Genomic DNA, 14,353 nt, shown 5'->3' on the forward strand with positions numbered 1-14,353 from the left:
GAATTTCACATTTTTCCTCCCTGAGTGACGTTCAGTGTTACTGAAGCCAAAATCAGAGTAAAATCAGCTAACTGAAGGAACATTGAACTGTACAATGCAGGAACATGCTCTTCAGCGAATGACGTGCCTATCTAATTGAACTAACAATTAAATGGAAATCTAAACTAATCTCCTGCTTACACAATCCTCCATCTAAGATAATCTTAAATGCCTCCACCGCCATCCCTGGCAGTATACACTAGGCACCCACTACTGTCTGTGTAAAAATCTTGCACCACACAATCCCTTTGAACGTAGCCCTGTCATCTTAAATGCATGTCCTCAAATATTAAATACTTCAATATCTAGAGAGCATACATTTAAGGTGATAGGGACCAAGTTCAAATGAGATATGTCAGGCAAATTTTTTGTCTCAAAAGTACCTCAAAAAGATAATGGAATTCCTTAAACAGTGACCAAAATCCTTTTTTTTTGGTTTACCAAAACCATGTGATTATATCCAGAAAGGGTTAATTCAACATTCTTGCTCACAAATGGTGTGTATAAACTGAAAGCCTGTGGACACATTCCTGGCCAGCTCCGAGAGTAAATGTTTGGACTGTCCCTGTGTCAGTTTTCCTTTGTACGAAAAGGGAGAGCACCAGGGATTGGCAGTAGCAATCACCGTTGCTATGGACTTGCGAATACATTTAAACAATGTGTGTGCTAGACACTGAAGGACAAGGAGGAGAGAGGAGGGGAAAATGGTCATCATTGCTAACAATTCCTTACAGTCAATCAGCAGTCATGAAATGCTCTCCCTTCAATACAACTTAAATGCAATGGCAATGAAGTAAGGTGGATTCTGTGATCCCTGCAAACTCAGTGATGTTACCATTAACTTGAATCTGTTAAGTTTTTCAGAAAAGATATCTTTCAGGCAAAGAAAAACAAATGAATGGGGAAAAGTGACGCAAGAGATTCAGCAGATGCTGGGAATTTTGAGAAGCATGCACAAAATTCTGGGGGAACTCAGCAAGTCAGGCAACATCAGGCAGCAGGACTCTTGGCCTAAAGAGTTGACTGTTTACTTCCCCTCCATGAATGCTACCAGACCTGTTGAATTCCTCCAGCATTTTGTGTGCACTGAATGCGAAAAAGTAGAGTTCTTGCTGCAATTTCAAGTTTCTAAAGTGCAAATGTGCAATCAATGGTAAGGAAATTGAAAGACTATTATTAAGGAAGAGCATCAAGAAAATAATAGGGCTAGGCAAATTGAACATGGATTAATAAAGCAGAAATCATGTTTACCAGATCTTTTGAGTCTATTGAGGCTGCAACACACAGAATAGATAAGGAGGAATCAGTGAATGTGGTGTATTTTGACTAATGGGAGGTTTTTGATAGTCTGTAAGTGAAAATACACCACATTTTGTTGTTGATGGAGATTATGAAACAAAATCAGGGCACATAGGATCAAAGGCAATACAGAGTAGTGGAAGGAGTATTGTTAATTGGACAGAAAACAGATTAGGAATAAACTGACCATTTTTCAGGTTGAGAGTTTGTCACTATTGAGGCGCTGTAGGGATGATCGGTGGGGCCTTAGTTTTACACAATTATTTCAATGATGTAAATGAGGGATCAAGTGTAATATACACAAGTTAGCCAATGATGCAAAACTGGATGGCAACATTAACTATTAGTTGGATGCAGAGATGTGTCAAGGGGTTATGGACAGTTTAAGTAAGATCATGGTGAGTGGAACGTACTGTGGCAAACGTCATCCACTTTGGTATAAAAATATTAAAAATGCAGAGCCCCATCAAAGCCTTACGTCTAATTAAATGGTCTTGACATCTTACTGCATTTATAAAGGAGTCTGGTAAAGCTGTGCACGGATTATCACATTTGACTGCTCTATTAGAGGGAGTGTAATGAAGCCTTGCTAGATTGCTTCCTAGGATGGGAGGCTTGTCCAACGAGAAGTGACTAAGTCCACTGCCCCAGATACGCTCTAGAATCAAGAGAATGAGAGATAATCACATTGAAACACAAGTTACTTCATGGTTTTTACAGGATAGATGCAAGGATGTTATGTATTCTGCTTTGGATGACTAAAGCCAAGAGTTGCAATCTCAAAATAAGGGGTCAGCCCTTGAGGAATGAAATGGATTGCCTAAAACGAGAGAGTAATCAACTTTCAGAAATTAATGTTCAAAAGATCTATGAAGCTCAATTGCTGAATATTCAAAGGTGGAGACTGACATTTATGTTTTATTTTTATTTTAGCAACACAGAATGGAGTGGGCTCTTCCTGTCCTTTAAGCAATGGCGTCCTAGCAACCCTGACAAATCCAATTAACCCTACGGCGGCGCGGAGTGAAGTTATGATGGTGCTAAACTGCGACTTCTTTGCTTACATCTTCAGAAACAGCTCTATTTCTACCTTTTAAAAACACAAACACGAGGAATTCTGTATCTTCCTTTTTTCATTTTGAAGGTTCTTTTGAAGACCCTGACCTGGAGTCACACTCTGACTTTGGTGCTTTGTGGGAATGGGACCCGCTCTTAGTGCCTCACGACCAACCGCTTTTTGATATCACAAGGACGCAGCCCGGAAGACTAGCGTACCTTCGGGGTTCCAATTTTCGTGGCTCTGGAGACGAGCTGATTCTAGGCCGGTGCCCCTGACTGAAGCGTTGCGGGAGAACACGGAACATCGGGAGCAGCGGGTTAGCTGCCGGGGGCTGGGTGTCCGGAGAGCTGCGCCTTTCTGGTGCCGATTCTCTGGGGGCAGAGCTCGGAAAAAATGACGCAACAGACTTTTAACATTGTAAATCAGCGAGTTATTTGTCATGTCTCCCCTCTCACTATGAAACAGGGACACCTCTTCTTCCCTTATTAGGAAGAGAGAGAGCCTGTGGTATGAGGAATTACCAGGTACATGAGTAGTTTTTGGGGTTTTGCAAGTCTGTGTCTTTAATGATGCTTGACTGCTTGGTAGAGGGCGCTGATGCTTTTTTGCTGGTGGGGGTGAGGCGGTTCATTGCCTTGCTGCTGCTTGTGCGTGGTAGCGGGGAGCTGGGGGAGGCTTTGGGGTTCTAACGTTTAACTGTCATTCATTCTTTGGGGCACTCCTCTGTTTTTGTGTATGTTTGCAAAGAAAAAGAATTTCAGAATGTATATTGTATACAATTCTCTGACATTAAAATGTACCTATTGAAACCTAATCATGGAACAGTTTACAATGACCAATTACCATACCCAGTACATAGTTGGACTGTGCGAGGAGACCAGAGGACCCAGAGGAAACCCACGTCTTCCACAGGGAGGACACACAGAGACTCCTTACAGAACGGTACTAGAATTCAACCTCGAACTCCCGAATGCCCCAAGCTGTAATAGCATCACGCTAACTGCTGCATTACCATGGTGTCCGCATAAGAAAATGGTGCTGAGATAAGAAATTATCTATAATCTTAAACTGAGTGGCAGAACTGGGGTGAGAGACTGAATGACCTAGTTCTGCTTTTATTTATCTCCTTAAACATAATTAAGTGTCACTAAATACATTGGTATCAAAAAACATAAAGTATCCATTAAAAACAAAAATATGCTGGCAAGTCGGATGGCATTGATGGAAGGAGAAGCGATTAACATTTCAGGTGCGGGACTCTGCCTGAGAACTGAGAAAGAGTATGAGCCCAGTTATTCATTAGCCCAAATGGCAAGGCATCCAGGACACGGTAGGAAGATTGTGATGGCTTTGCTAAAAGCACCAAAGAGATGACTAGAATGGAATAACAGTTCTGTGGAGATAGATTAAAGAAGCTGGGGCTTTTCCCCTTTGACTAGGATAAGGGAGAAGACAATTAATGGAGATGCTTAGTATCATCACGGCGACCGATGGAGAAACTCTTTCCAATGGCTCATGATTTGTTTCACTAAACACAATAGGAAGAAAACTTCTCGAAGTGACAAGTGGGTAGCCCACCTGACACTGTTACACATCAATAAAACAGCTTTCTAAAGAGAATTTGATTAGTATATGAAGGCTATGGGGAAGGAGAGAGGAAGTGGAGCAAACAGGAATGCTTTCCTGGGGACCTGATCATACTGTGCCGCACCACTCAAGTATTCTGCTGAAGGTGTGGCACCATACCAGCCAAGAGTTACACAGGACATGCAAACACTCTGCACATTGAAACATGAGGAATGACCAAGTCTTCAACCAAAGCACTAAGGAGCATAGACTTGTGAGCGTGTGAAGACCACTACCAATCCCATCTTGCAGATGGCTTGTCCCCAAAGTAAACTGCCCTCACCTGGAAGTAGCCAGCGTCAGCGGTGTGCGGAGAAATTAAGAGCTCCCTCCTTCTGCAACTGGATCCTTGAATTCCTGACCAAAGACTGCAATCAGTAAGGGTAGGAAGCAACACCTCCACCAGTTACTCTAAACACTGCTGCTCCACAAGGTTGTGCCCTCGTCCCTTACTCTACTTCCTGTACACTGATGCCTGCGTGGCTAGGTTCTGCTCTAACTCCACCTCCAAGCCGGCAGATGATATCGCTGTTGTTGGCCTCACCTCAACTAATTATGAGTCATTGTGCAGGAAGGAGATTCAGAACTCAGTCAATGGTGCCATGACAACAACTTTTCCCTCAATGTCAACAAAACAAAAGAGCTGGATATTGACTTCAGAAAGTGTTGGGGGGGGAGGGGCAGTGCACATCCGCATGTATAACTCAACCGTGTTGAGGTTGTGATCTTCAAGTTCCTGGGTATTAAACAATAGTCTGTCCTAGTTCAACAACATTGATGTCACAGCTAAGAAAGTACACCAACACCTCTAATTCCTCAGGAGGCTAAAGAAACTTGGCCTGTCTTTGTCGACTCTTGCCAATTTTTAGTCAATGCGCTGTAGTGAGTATTCTATGTGGATGCATGACGGCTTAGTATGGCAACTGCTCTGTACGTGAGCGCAGGAAATTGCAGGGAGCTGTGGACACAGCTCAGCACACCACAGGAGCTAGCCTCCCCTCTATGTCTCTACTTCTCCCCGCCTCAGTAAAACAGCCAGCATAAACAAAGACTCCCAACCGCCCCAGACATTCCCACTTCTCCCCTCTCCCCATCAGGTAGGAGGTACAAATGCCTGAAGCACCAGGCTCTGTGACAGCTTCTACTTCACTGTCAACAGACTCTGGCATGAATTCTTGAACGAAGAAGGACTCTTAGCCTCACAATCTACCTCGTTATGATTTTGCATTTTATCATTTACATGTACTGAACTTTTTAGGTAGCTTTTACTTTTAATTCTGCATTGTTTTTTTTAACCTTATTTTAGCTCAATGTTCTTTATAACCATGATACAGCTAAGGTTTGCACTGTATTTTAATACATATGACAGTCATAAACCAGTACCAATGCCAAAACCAAAGTGAAGGGTCAATTAAAGTCATCTCATTCCCATTGATAGTATTTCCTTCCATGTATGCCTAGGTATTATCCCTCTCTTAAGCGAAGACATGCTGAGCACCTCAAGATAGAAGCGAGCTCCAATTTCAGACATATGGTGGGATAATTTTGTATCTTATGCGTGACAGCAGAAAGGACAACACAGGATGACAAGAATGGGAGGCGTCCTTGATTACGTTAGCTATTTTTTGAGAGGCAGCAGGAATTGTAGACAGTGCTAATGGAGGGAGACCCGTTTGCTTGAATGATCAGACTGCATCTACAACTCTTTGCAATTTCTTGTGCTCTTGGGCAGAGCGGTTGTCGTACCGGGCTGAATACCCTGACCATCAACAGGAATGGCATTTGCTGGATATTTCAATGCTGTGAACATTCTGATGCACTCCCAGTGCACGGGTGTTGATCTTAATGTTGGGAATAACAAAAAACTCAGCATAGAGCAGGGACTGGCTTTCAGTTCAGCACTAGACCTGGCAACTCCCTGCTGTGCCATGGCTGGGAGCAGCTCAAGCCTTTTAGCCTTGCCTGGGGTTCTGAAAGCTTAGGCAGTGAGTCGCTCAGCCATACATTAACATTAGAATTGCTTCTCGATCTGTGTTGAGTTAACCATGTGGCCAAAATTAAATGTTCTCTCTGGCAATGGGCCTGGACAGTACTGCTGTAGCTATGTCTGTGAAAAATAAATTATTAAAAGACTTTTCATTCACAGAAATAATGGCTCTCTTCTCAGCACTATAATTAATAGGAGTCAGTCAGTCAGTCTGTCTCTAGTTTGGGTGTTGTGTAATGAAATAAGACAAAATCAGTATGGTTTCCGTTATGGGAAATCTTGCCTGACACATCTGTTAGAGTTCTCTGAGGAGGTAACAAGCAGAGTGGACAAAGGACAGGCAGTGGATGACATTTACTTGGATTTTCAGAAGGCATTTAATAAGGTGACACATGAGGCTACGTAACAAGATAAAATCTTATGGCATTACAGGAAAGATACTGGCATGGATAGAGTAATGGCTCACAGGCAGGAGGCAGTGAGTGTGAATTAAAAGGGGCCTTTTCTGGTTGGCTGCCAGTGATTAGTGGTGTTCCTCAGGGATCAGTATTAGGACCACTACTTTTCACATTCTTTGTCAATGATTTAGTTAATGGAATTAATGGCTTTGTGGCAAAGTTTGTGGATGATATGAAGATAGATGGAGGAGTAGGTAGTGCTGAGGAAGCAATGCGATTGCAGCAGGACTTAAACAAATTGGAAGAATGGGCAAAAAAGTAGCAAATGGAATACAGTGTTGGGAAATGTATGATAATGCATTTTGGTAAAAGGAACAATAGTGCAGACTATTATCTAAATGGGGAGAAGGTTCAAACATCAGAGGTGCAGAGGGACTTAGGAGTCCTCGTGCAAGACTCCCAGAAGGTTAACTTACAGGTTGAGTCTGTGGTAAAGAAGGCAAATGCAATGTTGGCACTTATTTCAAGGGGAATAGAATACAAAAGCAAGGAGATAATGCTGAGTCTGTAAAAGACACTAGTCAGGCCGCATTGTCAACAGTTTTGGGCCCCATATCTCAGAAAGGATATGTTGTCAATGGAGAGAGTCCATTGAGGATGATTCTGGACATGAAGGGGCTAACATATGAGGAGTGTTTGGCAGCTTTGGGCCTGTACTCACTGGAATTTAGAAGAATGCGGGGGGATCTCTGTGAAACGTACTGAATGTTGAAAGGACTAGATAGGGTGGATGTGGAGAAGATGTTTCCTGCAGTGGGGGTATTCAGAACCAGAGGGCACAACCTCAAAATTGAGAGCTACCTTTTAGAACAGAAGTAAGGAGGGACCTCTTTTAGCCAGAGAGTAGTAAATCTGTGGAATACTCTGCCACAGACTGCGGTGGAGGCATCTATCCGCAGGCAGCAGTTGATTGTTTCCTGATCAGTAAGGCATCAAAGGATATGGCGAGAAGGCAGATGTATGGGGTTGAGTAGGATCTGGGATCAGCCATGATGGAATGGCAGAGCAGACTCGATGGGCTGAATGGCTTAATTCTACTCCTATGTCTTATGGTGTCACAACCACGGATTCGGCAGCGAGGTAGAGACGGCAATTGCACTTGTGACTTTGCACGTGTCAGCTAATTATTTAATAGTGATAATAATTGTCGTCATACTGCTTGCTGAGACTTGGACAGAGCACAGCAACACTTCGCTGCCTGTTTGCTTTCGGCCTTCCCTGAGAAATTGGACTTTTGAGTCAACTGTATTCGGTTAATGTTTAGGTTTTCTTTTCAGCCGCAGTATAGGCTTCACTTCCCATTTGAGAGTTTTAGTTAACGGCCCATTTGGCCTAACATTTATTGTTTATTTTCCCTTTAACACTGTTCGTATTAAAGTTTGTGAACTATTGACCTGCTTCAGTGTCTCTCACTCCTCACTTGGGCCATATCCAAACCTGGTAAATAGCAAGTCTCGACCACACAAAGATGGATCCAGCAGAGAGAGAGCAGCTGACCTTGGCCATGAGATTCATTGGTGAGGTAGGAGACAAGCTACAGGCAATAGAATCTATTCTCAGTAAAGTTATGGAGGCAATGAGGCAAATAACCTCATGCCACCAGGCCTAGCCTGGTCGTTTTGGTGATGATGCGCAAAAATTGGCATACATGGTCAATCTTCTTGACGGACCTCCACTTAGCCTGTTCAACGCCTTACGGGAGCAAGGATACCCGGCAGCCCAGTCGTTTCGACCATTTCGAGGCACCGAGAGGGCTCGGGTGCTGCAGTTGCGGTGTAGAGAGGGTGGGGTGGGGAATGTCCCCGGGACAGGATGTGGGCTGACAAGGTGGCAGTGACCTCGAGTTGTCAGTATAGCAGAGGCAACGGTGCCGTGAAGCAGACGAGGGGGGCTGGTTGCAGTGGTTGGCTCCCTCCTCCCCCCATGGGGTTATTTCTGTTTAGTGTCATTCCAAAGTGTTGGAATGGGGTCACTCCTCACGTCTGGCTGGACATCTGGGAATTCAAAGGCCATCTATGTCCCAGGATGTCAACGACTTTGTATCTGCCTGTCCCACCTGCGCTCAGAACAAGACATCACACCAGCGTCTGCGGGTCTGTTATGTCCACTGCCTGTGCCCCACCATCCCTGGTCCCACGTCTCAGTAGATTTCATCACTGTCCTACCCCCGTCTAATGGAAACACCACCATTTTGGTCGCTATGGATTGATTTTCCAAGGCTGCCCACTTCATTGCCCTCTCCAAGCTCCCATCGGCTTGTGAGACTGCCACACTCATGGTTCACCACGTGTTCAGGCTCCATGGTTTTCCTCAAGACACAGTGTCTGATTGTGGACCACAGTTCACTTCCCGCTTTTGGAAGGCTTTCTGCCATCGCCAGCCTCTCGTCTGGCTTCCACCCCCAACCTGATGGCCAGACTGAGAGAGTGAACCAGGAGTTGGAGACAACCCTGCACTGACTTGCCTCTTCCAAACCCACGTCCTGGAGCTCCCAATTGGTTTGAGCAGAGATCGCCCACAATAACCTCCAGTCGTCCTCCACCGGTATGTCTCCCTTTGAATGCCAGCAGGGATTCCAGCCCCTGCTCTTCCCTGATCAGGAGATCGCCGTGGGAGATCCTGCTGCTGAACAGCTGATTCAGCGCCTCAAGCACACCTGGAGACGAGCCAGGGCTTCGCTGCTGCGTGTCCAGAAACAATGTTCCCTGCAGGCTGGTTGACTCCGTTGACAGGTAAAGCCATTCAAGCCAGGAAAGGAGGTCTGGTTGGCATCAAGGGATCTTCCCCTGAAAGTTGAGAACCAGTAATTGGCACCGCGCTACGTGGGACCATCTGTAGTGAAGAAGGCTGTCAACAAAGTGTCCTATAGATTGTGTCTACCAGCATCACTGAAGATCCACCCAGTATTCCATCTTTCCCAGCTCAAGTCGGTTATTAACTCTCCCCTGGCCCCAGTCACCTCACCTCTCCCTCCTACCCGCCTGGTGGATGGTTCCCTTGTCTATACAGTGCAGTGCCTCCTGGCATCTTGCCGGGTATGTGGTAAGGTCCACTACCTTGTGGACCGGGAAGGGTATGGCCCAGAAGAACGTACTTGGATCCCGGTGAAAGACATCTTGGACGAGTCGCTGATCTGGGACTTCCAGCGGTCATAGGTAGGTGGTGCCTCAGGGGCTGCGCCTAGAGAGGGAGGCCCTGTCACAACCACGGATTCGGCAGCGAGGTAGATACGGCAATTGCGCTTGTGAATTTGCATGTGTCAGCTAATTATTTAATTGTGATAGTATTTAACTCCATACTTGTCATCATAGTGCTTGTCAAGACTTGGACAGAGCACAGCAACGTTTCGCTCCCTGTCTGCTTTCAGCCTTCCCTGAGAAATTGGACTTTTGAGTCAACTGACTTCGAAGACTAGCGGTATTCGTTTCAGCTGCAGTATAGGCTTCGTTTCCCATTTGAGAACTTTAGTTAATGGCCCTATTTGGCCTAACATTTACTGTTTATTTTCCCTTTAACACTGTTCGCAATAAAGTTTGTGAACTATCGACCTGCTTCAGTGTCTCTCACTCCGCACTTGGGCCATATCCGAACCTGCTGACATATGGTCTTACAGTATTCGGGGGGTCGGGTGGTGGTGTGGTTGTCAAGTTGTACAATTTAAATTTACAAATCTTATGGAATTTGATCAAATATTAGTTTTATTTGTTCCAAATGATACTTAAATCTTCTTAGTCTTGAGTACTTTTTGAATCTGTTTTTTCACTTCCAACCTGTCTGAAGCCTCTGTTGAAAATAAAAGATTTCTGTATTAAATCTCCCACGACATGCGGTAGGTGGTGGCAATGGCAGCTTGAACCCTAATTAACGGGGAAGGCATCTCAGTTGCATTGAGAATGCTTCCATTTCCAAGATGGTGCTCATGTGGCTAGAGGCTTCATTAACATATTTTAATTGGGACCTGAATTAAATTTAGATGGTGCCAATTAAGTTGACCAGGATTCATGAAACCCAGGAGCCAAAGAAAGGCAGGTGCTTCCATCTCTAGTTGTCAAGTACTTTGTAAGGCACTACTTGTATGCCGCTAGGGATAATGGCGGCCCCTAAAAGCCCCCAACCTCAAGCTTAGAAGGTAATCTCCTTTCTCCCTTTTAGTCTCCTGTTCCTGATTTTCACACACAGCAACCAGCCAGCCTGTCAAGTGGGCAGCTGTCATTCGTGAGCCTGAAGTAAATAATTTATAATGAAGCCCTGCTGATAAAGTTCGCAGGACCCCCACCTCAACTTTACTGTGTTATCTCACGTCACAGTACTCCCTCGCATCCTGGCAAATCTTGGGGTCTTAGGAATAGTTGCCATGAGAATATGGCTTTTGTAATTGTTTAGTGCAAAGGCTAAACTATTTATTATTCACTTCCCAAGGGCATAGCTAAGCAGTTTTTTTTAATATTATATTACTGCTGGTAGCTGTTTTTTTTTTCTCATTTACTGTTTCATAAATCTGCTTGGCAGTTTGAGGCTCATCTCAAAGTCCAGTTTAGTTACTGGCTTCCAAAGTCAAATATGACAATGTACAAGAATAAGCAAGTGAAATAAATGGCAAAGCTGCAGTAATATCCAAGATTCAGTGAGTGAAATAACCTAAAAGATGATTCTTATCTCCCTTCTGGAGCACACCGGGAGGTCACCATGAGATTTTAGCATTGTGGGCGGGGAACAGAAGATCACCTTCAAATTTAGTTGAAATCCAGAAGACAAAAATGTCAAAGATATAGGAAAATAGGTCAGAAATTCAAAAATGTAATAACCCCACATTTAATCCGGTTGCTGCAAGAGGCACCACAAAGGCTTCAGCCCCTTGAGTTCACAGACAGAAATTAGTCATGGCTCTCGTTTCTAAACTCATTCTCAGAGCCTTAGTTGGAGAAGCTACATGGTGTCTAATTGTACTGAACTTTCTAGTTAGTGGTTAAAACTCAGTGGCCACAGAAGATAGTTCATGAAGGCATGTCAGCACCATGTCTCAATTAACACACATGCCCACAGGCTCTTTAGTGGTCGAGAATGCTCAAAGCTTGCTTTGAATTTTGTGAAGTTCTGACCTATTGGCAAACAAGATAACTCTGTCTCAAAACCATATAAGGTTTCCTGGATGCATTTGGACAGATTCTCAGTGAACGTCATGAATCTCTAATACAGAGACAGTGAATCACAGGAATGATGAAGCAAACGGAAGTCAATATATAAATAAAGGTTAAAGGCTGCAGCAGATATAGGCCTGGTATATCTGCTGATTTATAGGCCTGCAGCTGGAAATAATAATTGCAACACTGGTACAGTAAGTTAGAAAAGCGAAGGGTTAACCACCATGTTGCTGAGCTCAGCGATTTCCTGCAGCCAAGAGGCATCACTGTGCCAGTCACTGGTGAGCAACATTTCTAACAGGCCTGGAAGCTGGGTCAAAACTGAAGCTACAGGGGCCTTGACTAATACTGGACCTTACTGACAATCATTAGTGTTAGGGTACAAGATGGTAATGACCGCTTCAGCAGGGATCAGAACTTGGCAATAGAGTGTAGTATAAACTAGAGTCATAGAGACAGACGGCATGGACACAGGCCCAGTGGCCAAATGAATCAGCACCCTATAATGTGCTCACAGTCCACTGAATCTACACCCCCATAATGTGCTGACAGGCCAATGAATCTGCACCCACTGTAATGTGCTCAAAGTATACTGAATCTGCAGCTCCCATAATGTGCTCACAGCCCACTAAATCTGCACCCACTGTAATGTGCTCACAGTCCACTGAATCAACACCCACCGTAATGTACTCACTTACTGTCATCCTATATGACCCCATTTTATTTTCTCCATATTCCCATATCTGAACCCCCTAGATTGTACTACTTATCTACACACTGAGGCAGCCGATATTGCGTATTAAATCAGTATGCCTTCAGGATATGGGTGCAGACTGGAGCATTGGGAAGAATCCCATGTGGTCACAAGGTGCATCATGCAAACTCCACTCATACAGTACTGGGGGACTGGGGGTCACTGGAACTCTGAGGCGGCAGCTCTATTAGCAATGCACTGTGCTGCCCCATCTCATCAAGGTATGTATTGCCTTCAGAAGAGAGCGTGGGAGCAAAGGGAATTGAAACAAAGTATTAATGTATTGCAGCAGTACAACAACACTGACATCATTGTAATATTGTCTGCTTAACTGAAATAGTGACTCTAGTACAAGTTTAAAAACAAACTGTTCAGAGTTTGAAATTATATTCAAGGAACTCTGATGACAACTGCAACGTCCTAGCTGGAAGGAAATACATGGAACAAGGCTTCAATTCAGTTCAAGTGTCAAAGCAGTTGTTTGCGTCATTACAGTACAAACAATTGTTAAGACTGTTCACTGTTGCTGGATAAATTGATTTGGCTCACACATGCAAGCTGCCAAACAACAGATAACCCCATTAGTTTCCTTATCATCCAATATGAGCTTGACTTGTTCAACTACTTTGTGGAAGAGTTGTTATTCAGTGCAACTGAGAATGGTAATACTTCCAGGGAACTACCATTATGGAAAACAATGCAATACTAAGTCAATGAACCAATACTTAAAAAGCATAAGCCTATGGTATAGAGAGATGCGGAAACTTGCTGCTTTACTGTAATGTTAGATGTCTAGTGAACATTAATGTACCAAAGTAACAAACAACCTGCTGGAAGATCTCAGCTAGTTCAGAAGCATCTGTGGGAGGAAAAGAATTGTCAATGTTTCAGGTTGAAACCCTGCATCAGGACCAGGGATTTTTTTTGCCTCCCATACATGCTGCTTGGCCCCCTGACTTTCTCCAGCAGACTGTGGCTCCAGATTCCATTATCTCCAGTGTCTTATGTCTCCAGTAATCGACTGAAGGCATTTCATTCATTGTTTCAACTTTCTATATAAATGCCACCGATTTTAGAAGCACTTCTGCTACTTTCACCTGGAATTTAAGAAGGTGAGATGGAAAGTGAAACCGATTTAGCCTCTTAAAACCATTCTGTCATTCCGTTACCTTAAGCTGACAGTCCCAGCCAATCTCTACATCATCTTTTGTTGCCTGGATTAGAGGGCATATCTTATGAGAACAGGTTGAGTGAACTTGGCCTTTTCTCCTTGGAGTGATGGAGGATAAGAGGTGACCTGATAGAGGTGTATAAGATGATGACATTGATCGTGTGGATAGTCAGAGGCTTTTCCCCAGGGCTGAAATGGCTAACATGAGGGGGCATAGTTCTAAGGTGCTTAGAAGTAGGTACAGAGGGAATGTCAGGGATAAGTTTTTCACACAGAGAGTGGTGGGTGCATGGAATGCACTGCCGGCGATGGTGGTGGTGGCAGATACAATAGGGTCTTTTAAGAGACTCTTAGGTACGCAGAACTTAGCAAAATAGAAGGCTATGTGGCAGGATAATTCTAAGCAGCTTCTAGCGTAGGTTACATGGTCAGCACAACATTGTGGGCTGAAGGGCCTGTAGAGTGCTGTGGATTTCTCTGTTCTATGTTCTTTTTCTCAAAATGATCTACAAAAGGAACTATCGGAGCAGGTGACTAAAAACTTTGTCAGTGGTGAGTATTAAGAAGCAGCTTATTGAAGAGAAGTGAGATAGAGTGGAGGAATTCAAAGAGGGAATTCTACAGTTGGGTCCTGGCAGCTGAAGGCACAGCAATGGTGGTGGTGGTGAGTGAATTCCATGGGTGCCGAAGTCCATATTCAGAAGAATGCAAATATCTTGTGCATACAGACAGAGGGAGGGGAAAGTGAAAGCCCATGCAGGTTTAAGAAAAATAGACTTTATTATCAGAACAATGTATAACCAGAAAGAAGTATAGGC

The 14,353-nt window shown here is 44.1% G+C and overlaps 1 protein-coding gene across 2 annotated transcripts in view; it reads right to left on the bottom strand.

The window, feature by feature from the left end:
• The window catches only part of cdc42se2 (CDC42 small effector 2), a 193,122-nt gene that overhangs the window by 139,752 nt on the left and 39,017 nt on the right, over positions 1-14,353 (bottom strand). The window contains exon 1 of one of the 2 annotated variants that reach the window (XM_072281710.1): positions 4,308-4,465. The exons of the other annotated variant lie outside the window; for it this stretch is intronic. The gene's annotated coding sequence lies outside the window, so the exon portion shown is untranslated. Of the gene's footprint in view, positions 1-4,307; positions 4,466-14,353 lie in introns of those variants that run through there. 2 annotated transcript variants of the gene reach the window in all.

The sequence above is a fragment of the Mobula birostris genome, chromosome 17 (genome assembly GCF_030028105.1).
Source record: "Mobula birostris isolate sMobBir1 chromosome 17, sMobBir1.hap1, whole genome shotgun sequence".
NCBI lineage: Eukaryota > Metazoa > Chordata > Chondrichthyes > Myliobatiformes > Myliobatidae > Mobula > Mobula birostris.